This window comes from Pan troglodytes, chromosome 1 (genome assembly GCF_028858775.2).
Source record: "Pan troglodytes isolate AG18354 chromosome 1, NHGRI_mPanTro3-v2.0_pri, whole genome shotgun sequence".
Classification (NCBI taxonomy): Eukaryota; Metazoa; Chordata; class Mammalia; order Primates; family Hominidae; genus Pan; species Pan troglodytes.
The window spans coordinates 143,757,501-143,765,896 of NC_072398.2; the positions used below are offsets into that span (position 1 = coordinate 143,757,501).

The 8,396-nt window shown below is 37.2% G+C and overlaps 1 long non-coding RNA gene across 3 annotated transcripts in view; it reads left to right on the forward strand.

The window, feature by feature from the left end:
• Positions 1 to 2,095, forward strand: part of LOC741401 (uncharacterized) — an 18,328-nt gene extending 16,233 nt beyond the window's left edge. For all 3 annotated transcript variants that reach the window (XR_673223.5, XR_001707533.4, XR_008548113.2), the window contains 2 exons: positions 270 to 624; positions 1,632 to 2,095. This is a non-coding gene — a long non-coding RNA (uncharacterized LOC741401). The remainder of the gene's footprint in view (positions 1 to 269; positions 625 to 1,631) is intronic.
• The last annotated feature ends 6,301 nt before the right edge of the window (positions 2,096 to 8,396 follow it).

Below are 8,396 nucleotides of genomic sequence, written 5' to 3' on the forward strand. Positions count from 1 at the left end.
AGGCCATGGCTGTAATCAACAGAAGTCAAAGATGTCTAAGAGCAGACTGTAATTCCACACCTTCACATGAGGCAGGAGTACTGCAGCACTGCCTAGAAAGAGATAACAGCAGCTCAGAATTAAATCAACCTAGAATCCTGCAGGTAATATATCTTTTTATTCATTTGTTCATTCACTTGTTCAGACATTCAGCAAAGATTCACTGATGCCAGGCACTCTTCTAGAGAACAGGGATATGGAAATAAATGAGACATATTCTTGCCTTCCAGGAGCTCGCATTCTGTTTGGAAAGCAAATTATTTAAATCCAGTAGAGGACTCTCAAATGTGGTTGGAAAATCTAAGAAGACTTCCCAGAGGCAGCAGCACTAGTGTCAGGGAAAGAGCTCACAAATTCCATTGCTGTAGAACCCATGTGTTGAAGACCACTACACTGGAATCTAGTTTTCTATCCTAAAATCTACCTCCTGAGTTTGAGTAAGACTTGAACTAGTTTGCAAATATCTGTGATCTTCACCTTGCCTGCCTGCAAAGCCCATAAGCAAATTCAGAAGAGACTTCTACTTGTCCAAAGCAACATGGAGTAAAGTGGGTCAACTAGAATTAAAATATGCTCCAGCCAAAGGTTTGTCTCATAGAAAATGGAAAAAAATAAATGCTACAGATATAGTGAAGTTCCTTTGATAAATGAGAGTGACTCACAATTGGGGCCGTTTTTAGAAAATGTAAAGAAAAAATATGCTAACCAACCCAGAGCTCCACTTGCATTATTTTAAAAGTAGCTGATGAGATTTGATAAATCTCTAGATGGTGATAGGAAAAAAAAAAGTGCTTCTAAAGCTCTCTAAGACTGAAGACACAAATGGCCCAAGTTCTAGACATTTCCTCCCAGTTTATTCTATAACCAAACAGAAGTTCGACAGGGTTGAGCTACACACTGCACAGGTGACACAGTTCTGGTTCGCACACGGGCTTCCAAGTGGGGCAAATCTGTGTGGCCTCAGCACATTATGCAAACATGCAGAACCTCCATTTCCTTACCTGTTAAGTGGCAGTGATGACACCTTACTTGAGGGGCTATCACAAAAGTTAAATGAGGTACAGTACCTGACACATAACAGCATAGTTCATACTCACCTAGATTTAAGCATCAGCTCTACCATGTACTGAACATATGGGGCAAATTACCCAACTTTTCTAAACCTCTAAACTTTTCTAAACCTTTTCTTACCCATTTTCCATATGTGTAAAATGGATCCATAAAACTTTATAGGTATTATGAGAATTAAACGAGTAATTGCATACAAAGTGCTGAGCTCAATAGTTGTTAGCTCTCATTGAATTACTAGATAAACAACAAATGATAATTCCTTCTTCTTTCCCAAATAGCTATGAAATGGGAAATAAGTGTCATTATCCTTTTGAAGGAAAGTGTGTCATCAAAAATCCGTTACAACTATTAATATTTTCACATGTAAACAATGATAGCTGGATCAATGTCTCCTTCCCAAGGCAATCAGATATTTTTAATATTCACTAGTTTGCTATGGTTTTAAATGTATAGCATCAACTCTATGCTCTGATGGGGATTGATATGGCAAAGCTTTAATCCTAATATGCTTTTCTTTATAGGTGACCATGGGAACCTATTGATAAGGCTCTGGGGTCAGATTCATCTCTGTTCAGACAACTCTAGCGGTGTGACTCTGAGCAAGTGTTTTTTAACCTAAGTTCCTGCTTCCTCAACTGCAAATGTAGGAAGGGTAACATCTTCCTCAAAGTTGTATGCTGGGGATAACACATGAAGGAGATACCTGGGCCATATAATTATTTAAGAAATGTTCATTTATTTCTTGAACTACCTTCTACCAACTATTTGGTCTGAGTTTATGAAACTGTAAATTTTGTCTAACATTTGCCTAACAAAGCATTATTACCTTGCTTAAAGAAACACACAATACATTCTAAACCAAAAATAATTTGAATGTAATCCATTATTTTGGATTAATCTATATCATCACTCCCCTCCCTTAGAGAAGACAGGCCAAGAGTTGGTTGCAATAACTTTTGAAGTAAATTGAAGACCTTATAATTAACACTTAAGTCGGAGAAGTTATTATATTTTCCAGTGTTTCAGTATTTACGGTCCAAAATAGTGTTCATCCTCAGAATATAAAGCCCTTTACCTTTAATGATATATCAAATGCATTGGCAAATATAGCTGTTGTTAGTAAATTCCTATTTAACAGATGGGCAAGATGAGGTAGTGAGATTAAATGACTAGCCCATGGCTAATATGTGATTAGAAAGACAAATTTAATCATAGTTGCCATTTGACTTCCTTTCAAAACTAGAATTAAATTTCAAGTGTCTCCTGACTTCCAGTTTGGTGCTTATTTCACTACAGTGCAATATGTGCTTTATTACATGCTTTAAAATAAGAGGAGAGAGTGGGGAGGCATAAGCACCTTCCTCCTAAAAGGCACAAAGCACAAAATACGAGGGAAATAGTCCATCATTAATTTTCATAACATTCCCTGTAAGACAACAATGAGTACCGACTCTCCCTTAGTCAGGAGGATGGTGTAGAAATCTAAGTTTAAAAAAAGATGCACAAGATGCCCACAGATACTCAAGAAATCACAAAGACAGCCCAGAATTACCTAGTGTTAGAATGAAATTGATCACACACCTTCTGGAAAGCACACAGTTCTACAAGTCTCTATGTACGCAGGGAAATCCAAGTACCTTTTTAGCAGGGAAGGATTGTTTCATAGAACATCTAGCAGCAACCCTGGGTAAGTGGATACTGTTTTGAGAATGTTTTTAACTTAGTCACCCAATTCTCATCAGGCCCAATCAACCAACTGCCTAACCTCATTTTGTTTTGAAAAATAATGTCACAGATGTGTCCAGAGTGGGATAAAATGCGCAGTAGTGAGTTCATTAACATGCCATCTGCATGCAAAACAAGGGGATTCCAGAGGCAGAATGCTTTGGTAGGCCTGCTAGAAATCAAATTCCAGGCTAAAAAAATATAGAACACGACTTAGGGAGAAAAATATTACAGCTACACCTTTACTTGACCCACAGCAAAGACTGTCTGGTTTTCAAGAGCTCCAAAGCCAGCCTGAATTCTCTTTCCCTCTTTCTTAAAACTTTAAAACATGTTTTACTACTTAAAGAGGGTAAAAAAACAATTGCTTACAGCATGAGGTGGTTGATGGAGTTTTGTGAATTATATCCATCCCCACGAAGAAAGAAAGGCCTAGCTAGACCTCAGTGTCAGAAATCCATTTAGGATGGCCCGTCTTTTCAAAATCAAGCCTGTTTATCTTCCTGATTCACTCAGTAACAAACCAGAAAACTCAAACCTGCCCCCTTCATTTCTTCCGACTCCTACTGCCTCTCTCTACTCTCAGAGAAAGAAAGGATTCGATTTCCAGAGGCTGTAGCTTTAACGAACCAGAGGCCTTTTTTTCCACAGTGGTACCTCAAACTTCATCAAGAGCATTGGAGTCTGCGTTTTTTCTGTTGCAATTTTCATTCCGCCTTAGCTCTCCCTGACACACCTGTGAAGTGTCACCAAATGCTGTATCACATCAACTTTTAAAAACTGCCAACTCTGCTAATGTCTGAGACCTCCTGATGTCACAGCCTTACATGAGCTTGAAGTACACAAAATCATAGCTTGAGTTTTACCACGCACAGCAAAAGCACCTGTGTGGGTGGGTAGGGCAGAGGGTCTTGTTGAAAGTCGTGAAATAAGACAAACAAAACCATTGAAATGAGATGTACGGCGGGGGTGTTTGTGGAGCTTGTACACCCTTCTTCCTGAACTGCAGTGGGAGACCCCAGTCCCTTAAACTCCCTCACAGAGCTATTTATCTAGGCAATTGTTCCTTCCATTCTCCCTACCCTCCTTTTTATCACGATAGAAATTTCCTCATAGCCTAGAATTCTAAGAGAAAATATTTCATCTATTATCAATTTCATAAACATCCACTCCCACCCACTGCCAAAAAAGCAAAAAACAAAAATCAAAAAACAAAACCACTGGTAAATATTATTCAGGGTATGGTTTGTACTGGCTATTCAGCTCTGGGTACAGATGGCATTTATTGAAAAACTGGAATGTATCATGGTTTTTGGTCATACTGTATAGTATAACCAAGTAATTGAGTATATGGGTCCTGCAGCCTCCATACCTGGTGCAAATCTTGCCTACCCCCCGTGTTGTTACCAGACTTAACTTACTAATTTTATGACCTTAGGCCATAATGTACACATATCTACAAAGCACCTTGCCCTTTTCTATTGATATTCTGTATTTTGAATCTATAGGTGTGTTGATCTATACATATTTTTCCAGGTCCTTATAACCTAAGGTGGTATTTGTGAGATACCCCATGATTTAACATATAGAAATTATGGGCTTTAAGAACTGGTACTTTGGCACCCAAATCCACTGCAGTCAAGAATCTACGCAAAAATACACACAAAAAAAGAAGTCTTTTTTGCTTTGTTTCACCATTTTATGTCAACATCAAAGAATGTTTCATTAAATTGGAGTAGATATTTTTCTTTAACCATTTTTCCCTTTGTAATAAAAGCAGCTTGGATTTAATGGTATGTTCAAGTAATTTATTTACAATTTTTTGTACTTTTTTAGACCCTAGCAATTAATGGGAAAAAAGAAAGTATAGCCAACAAAAATTTTAAAATAATCTGATAATTGTTGGTGTATAAGTAAAGGTATAATTTGTTCTCTTTGAATGTCTCAGAGCTTTCCCATCTTAAAACAACAAATATAAACATCAGTTCTTTTGACGGATGTCTGCTTTTTACATCATACTAGAATATGTAAAAAGTTTTCCTAAAAATGTTCATGTGTGTGTATTATGACTTTTATATAATCTAATTTATTGTCTTTTATGTGGCTCAAGCCACAGCTCATTCAAAGATTCTAAACACATCCTTTACTACTTTGTGTGGAGTATGTTGATCCATTTTGCTTTCTGAACTAACATGATTACAAAAGTCTTGTTCTTGTTCCTCAGCAACAACAATCTGTGGGCAGAGTTATTATCAATTATACCTAGTTATTCATCATGAAGGAGTTAAGATTTCTCAAAATTCAAAAGAAATATCTCTTAGAGCAAGGCTGAAATGTGGGCAATCTAAATGAGCTGGCATTTCAGGTTGGATAAAGACAAAATGCAATGTTTTTTTAAGAGGAAAGAAACTAGTTATAGCTAACGGGATAAAGCACATCATCAGTGCAGGGAATTTTACCAAAATGCCCCAAATGCCAGCGTTCGATAGCAATTCTGGGATTCTGGGCCTTAATAACAATACCCCGACATGTTAGAGGCTGCAGCAAAAACAAAGTAAGTAATATTGACCCCACCTTTACTTAAACTTGTGACATTTTGTTCATCATGTATGTTTTTTGCATTGATTTAATTTTTTTAAATGCTGCATTAAAAGATTATCTTAATTACTGATTTTTTGACACCTCCTTAAATTCTACACCCAAAATAAGTGCCCACTAACCTCGACTCTACTCTTAGCCCTGCTAAATAAGTAATCTCCCTGAACTTTGGTTACCTCATCTGTAAAACTGAGGGAATAATAATTAAAAGGATTATGAGGACTGAATGATATTGCATGCCTAAGTACTTGTTCATTGTAAAAGTTAACGTATAAACACATTTACAAAGCTTTATGCAACTCCAAGATAAAGTTATTATATTAAACATTATACTTAAAGATGTAAGGTTTATGGCAAGTTTAAGTCCCATGATTGATGACAGAAACTGAATCAGAGGCCTTAGAGAAATAGAATTTAAGACACACCTATTCCTACCAAACCTTATTTAAATAAAGAGAACGGTACAGTAACAACCCAAGAAATCAATTTCCTTTCCAGGTTTCATAATTAATCTTCATTTGTAAATCCTGTTTGTCCTCAGATTTTCTCTTTACAGTTCCTAAAAACATTCAATTCACCAAAAATGAAAAATTAATTTAGGAAGAAACTCTAACTTAAGAAAAACCTTGCAGCTCAAACAACAGGTAAAAGCATACAAATATAGAAACTGTTTTTGAAGAAGTTGGGGATGTGAACCTTTTAGTTCAAGATGGGGGGTTGTTCCAGAGTGAAGGAAGGTGAGATGCCTCCCATTCTCATGAGCTAATGATTGTTTCCAAACTGGTTAGAATTCAGTGCTAATTGCATTTTAAAACACCACCTCTGAAATCCTTTTCTCTCTCAGGATCTTGCATCAATGTTTCACATTTTCAATGCAACCTTTGCACTTCACCTTTCTCACTCAACAAATTCTGAACGTCAGATCTACGGGAAGAACTCAGTTCAGATCCTTCCTCTCCCCAGCAGGTTTTGATCTGGTGATGGTGATGTCAATTCCTAGGAAAGGCTGTCCTGCCCTGGTTCTGAGGGGAGAGAGACAATTAAAATCGGTACTTTGGTGACTCTACTCAGGCTTGTCCATTCTAACAGGGAGTCATTAAACAACTTTCCAGTGTCATTCAAAGAACTTATAACAGAATCAATTGATTTTCATCCTCTGCTTTATTAGTTGTGATTTAGGAAATAGAATGGCCCTGTTTACACAGCTGTAACATGTCAGGGCCTGTAGTACATTATTGGCTTGAGGCCTCCGAGTTGCCGTCCATTCTCAGCAGAATCAATCTGAACTTGAAAACATTCCCTCTAGGAAACATGCACATATCTACTAGCATAAAGCACTCCTTGCACAACTGAAAACAGTATTCACTTGAGGTAAGTTGCAAGTTCACCTTCCAAAAATCAGCCCCGACTTGTCATTGCTCTCAGCATGTTCACGATGGGAGCAGAGGGCTACAAATGCCTCTTTAACTAGGTACGCAGCATCGGCGTATGTGTTACACTTTGCCGCTAGTCAGATCTCAGACTCTGCAAGTGGGAGTAGCTGGCTGTTTAACATGCGTTCAGAGCACTGCCAATCTAAAATGGCTGCTCAGTAATACTTTAATTGCAGTTTCATGGAAACAAATTGCTATTTAACTGCAATAAGCATTTCTGTGACTTGGCTGGACTAACAATAGGTGAGTCTTAGTAACAAAGCTATAAGTAACATTAACTTGTAAATGGCCTTTTTCCAATGGCCTCTTAAAGGGGTCATAGGTGGGACAGCACCCAGGATAGAATTCCCTGGTGAAGGGTGAAGGGGTCTTTGGAGTGAAGGGTGATGGGGTTTTTGGATCGCCTCAATTTAAATACAATTAGTTAGGCTACATGGGAACTCTTCACTAGACTCCATATGTAGCTCTTGGGTTCACTGTTTATTATATGATTTATGGGCCCTAAGAAATATTTTATATAAATAGTAGTGCACATTAGAATCTTACTATATTGACATTTAAAGCCCTTTAAGAGCTTCCTTTTAGATGATTAGTTGTTTCAAATATCAGTGTTAATAAGGGCAAAAGAAAGAATTTAAATACAGCTAATAGTAAGAGGATGACAATTTCACAGACTTCATTTTGGTGTGACAGTTTTCTCGTTTTGTATTTTATAAGACGCTACAGTCCGGGTTAAACTATTTCCTAATAAATCATGAAGAGCTGAAAATAGTTTCTAGTGGCAAACGATTTGGTTTGGAAAAGCTTCAGGCTCCCCTGCCTTGCGGGATGTGTAAATCTAACTAGACAGTTAGATAGGTAAAAAACATTAAACCCTTTTAGAGGACAATCTTTTTACAAAATTGTTTCATTAACAAGAGTGACAATTTGCATGATTGAGACATTTATATGTACCATAAACATAATTTTTTTTTATCAGGAGTTCAGCAGGGCTCAGTAACATTCGCTTTTATTTTTAATTGCACTTGCTTGTAGGGACTGGGGGCCATCTTGCTGTATGACGTGGTTAATATTAAATAAGTCCTTTCAAAAGAACAGTGTCCATCTTGCTAACTAATAACATCACAAATGCAATGGATGAAAGGTGGAATAAACTCATAGATTTTTTTTTTTTTCCTAAGCAATGTTGAGATTGGGGGAGGAACTGCACACAATCGCTGCTCACATCAGAATAAACCTGAGTGTTTTTAGTAGCTTTCTATCCACACAGAGCATCCCCATTAGAGCCGGGTTTTATTGTTTGAAATGCCTCTGGTTTCAAGAAAGTGTTTTACCTAAAGCAAGACTACTACTTAAATATGTTCTATTGTATATTCATAGCTCCATTAGTCCTTCTCCAATTTAGCACATCAAAGAGAAGGCTTCATCACTTGCATGTGGATTATACTAACATGAGTGACATTTGTAATCTTATAGGTCTGCAACTTAAGAAATGCTTTTAGAAGCTCATTATTAAATACGCAGCAGTGC